Source organism: Camelus dromedarius, chromosome X (assembly GCF_036321535.1).
Source record: "Camelus dromedarius isolate mCamDro1 chromosome X, mCamDro1.pat, whole genome shotgun sequence".
NCBI classification, from domain to species: Eukaryota; Metazoa; Chordata; class Mammalia; order Artiodactyla; family Camelidae; genus Camelus; species Camelus dromedarius.
Window position 1 is genome coordinate 20,565,040 of NC_087472.1, and position 3,628 is coordinate 20,568,667.

The window sequence follows — 3,628 nt, forward strand, 5'->3', positions numbered from 1 at the left end:
TCTGGGGGCCGGGGCGGGGGGTTGAGGGGGAACTCTACAATTTGTATTCACGCAGCAGGAGACTCATAATAGGGGATTTTAGGACATTTGTATGGCGAATATTCATTTTGTGAGAATAATCATCTCAATTTTTTTAAAGATCAAGATTTCCATCATATGCTTTTTTATTATTATTAAACAGATTTTCTCCTTATCAGTATGATAAATTGCTTTTCTGTCTCCTTTTATAGATGAAAATTATTTCCTAATACATCATTTTGTCAGATCAAAGCCGTCTGTGCTTTTGAAAACATCTATAAATATTAGCTTATCAAATCTACAAGTCTGGGCAATGTCTATTAGGTTTGCTATACTACAAATTTTAAACAGTTAAAATAATACTTTACTGCTTAAAGACTCATTAAGAAGTAATTTGCTGTCCAAGCACAAGAATTTACACTGCAGTATTTTAAAAAAATTTGATTGAAGTATAGTTGATTTACAATGTTGTATTAGTTTCAGGTGTACAGCAAAGTGATTCAGTTATACATATACAGATGTATTTTTCAGATTGCAGTAGTTTTTACTGTAGCAAAAAAACTATGAAAACTACAAAAGAATGAATTAATGCATAATTATACTACAGAATCCTATGCTATTTAAGATTATAAGAATGAATGAACTAGAGCTTCATGTGTGAATATGATTTGCTGACAAAAAAACAGAGCTCTGAATGAGAAAAGCAACTTCCAGAAGAATTCAGAGAATGATTTTCTGGTTCTTACTGAGCATCTACTATATACTTGGAACTATGCTAGAGACTTTAATACATTATCTCACTTGATTATCATCTTTATTATCCCCATTTACAGATGATGACATTGAGGTTCAGTGACTTGTCCCAGGTCATACAGCTGCTGAGTTGTGAGCCAGCTACTGGGACTTGAACCCAGATCAGTCTGACTCCAAAACCTGAACTCTTAACTACTATGGGACCAAAGCAGAACAAAAACCTATTGCTCCCAGCACTCATGACCTTCCTTGTCTGGGCCACCTGAGGCGACCTCTTCGGGAGAAAAGAACATCACAAGTTACATTAACTATATTCATAATCCAGTGAAATGCATGCAAGTTAAACTCACAAAAGATAGCAACAGAATTTCTAAGCTAGATATTCTGGGCTCAGGGCAGGATATTTGTGGCACATGCAGTCCTCACATACCTACAAAAATGACCACATTGCACAACTCCAAGAGGAGTTATTCTCGCAAAATGCAGTATGAATGGTGACCTTGAGGTGGGACAGTGCAGAGGTCCTTCCTGCACGGTCTCTGTTCACTGCTGATTCAAGCACACCAGCACCAGGAGACACAGCTTGTATTACGCCATAGATACCATATTCCCTTTATAAAATATGTATTTTTGGTGGAATGTACTTTGATGTAATGCTACTGACTTAAATCAAGGTAGTTTATAAGAAAAATTTCTATGAAATAAGTATTAAGTAATTAACATTAATATTTTATTCAGTAATCACAACTTCACTACATGGTAGGTGTTAAGTCAAATAACTCTGGAGCTAAACTGTGTAAGAATCCAGCTTTAATACTCATTAGTTATGTGTCTTTAGTTACTTAACATCACCCTAATTTAGTTTCCTCATCTGTAAAATTGAATTGTTCTCATAAAGGTTTTGGAGAAATTAAGTGAGATGATACATGTAAAGTACCTAGACCAAATGCTGAACAGACAGAAGTACTGCCTAACTGATAGCCAATGCCTTTGTTGCTATTAATGTTGCTGTTATTTTATTCTACTGAGCATCCTTTTCATATGGAAACATTGTTAACTCTCCTTAGGACAAAGAATAGTATTTGAATGTCCTGAACAATTGGTCAATATCAGAAGTGAGAGTCAAAATATTTAATAACAGGTCTGATATAGACCTTCAACCAATCAGAGGGGAGACCAGTTATAAACAGCCCCTATGGCTGTACTGGTGTGCACTAGTTGAATATCAGCCCTGATTATAGTCTATGGACAGCACAAAATGGAAAACTGTCTCAGTTAGAAAGATCATAAACATTTCTGCTCAACCATAGCAAGTATCTAGCACTCCAGCAGGGGCATTTTCCTCCTTTGTACGTATTTTTAATTCCTCTTTTAAATTCTGTGTCTTTGCAAGCTGTTGTACAAGTTCTGGAAAAAGAATGATTTAGTTCTCCCATAGCATTTCAGATATATGCAAAACTAGGGTGAAAGAGACCTCTGGCAGCCCATACCTTTATGAACTTAGAGAAGAAATTAAGTTGCATGCTAAAAACTCACACCAAATTCTTCAGCTTAGATTTAATGTAAAAAAAAAAATGTGTCTGTGTGTGCGTGCGAGCTAATTGTGTGTGTGTGTGTGTGTGTCTGTGTGTAGTTTTAAAAGCAAGACAACCCAAAACTGCATGGAAAGAAGAACAGAAACAAAAACAGAGGAAGTCACCACTACTGTTGAGAGATTCTCTCATAGCAAAGAAACAGGAATTACAGTGAAATTATTTTTCTTACATTTCAATGTGATAAAATTTTATACAGTGTCAAATAGGGGGAAAAAGCTGTGTCTGGCCCTTTAAAATAAACTGGCTTTTAGTCTAGGACTCAAGCACATTTCTGTGGATATACCTTTCAGAGAACTAGCTGTACTAAAGAGCTAAGAACTAAAAATTGTGAAAGCAATTCAGTCTTCCAGCTTCTAGAGAAAAGAAGTGCAGAAAACAGAAAGGAGTCCTTTTAAGTCCAGATGAATGGCTCAGTATTGATTGAGAATGCTCTCTATCCCAAACATTGCCCAATCTCAAAATAGATCAATAAAGAGTTCCAATCATGGTGACTATAAAAACATGAATTCAAGCACACTAAAGCAAAATACAAGGCAATAGAGCAGACTGAAAAAGAGAGAGAGAGAGAGAGAAGAAAAGAACAAGTATTTTAATGCAATTTTAATTGAATAGGTTGCATTTATAGATTTCAGTTTACATATTTCACAGGGTGATTTGAAACATAAGATGCCAAGTCATGGTGTATGAGAAAGAGCTATGAACAAATAATCAATCTGAGTTCCAATATCAGCTCTGCCACTAACTTGGCTGTGAGACCTTGGACTACTCACTTCCTCTCTCCAAACATCAATCTTCTTATTTGATTTAGATCAGTGATGCTCCAAATTGTTTTGAGACCCACAGTAACAAATATGTTTCCAATATATATTGTATGAGACTCAGCTTAGTTTGAAAACACTATGCTAGATGATCCTAGTATCCATCCAGAGTTGATACTCTATGACTAAGGTTAATTAGGCTGGTTTTGACACTCCAGGCATCTCTCATTATATGAATTGGATGTCTTCTGAAAAACACAGTAAGAGTAAATTTTTTAAAAGTATAATGCTATATTTCATTGTTTTTAATGAGAAAAATAATAGCGTGTTTCCATCTCAGCTAGTAACACTAATAATTTTCCTGAAATATTCCTAAAGTGCTATTAAACACCTATGTAATAATCCATCAAGGATTTGGGCATAATATAAAATATTTAGAAGACCAATTTTCCAATTAACTGACAATGAGGCTATTAGTGTTTTTGTGCACTATGAGCGGTGGTG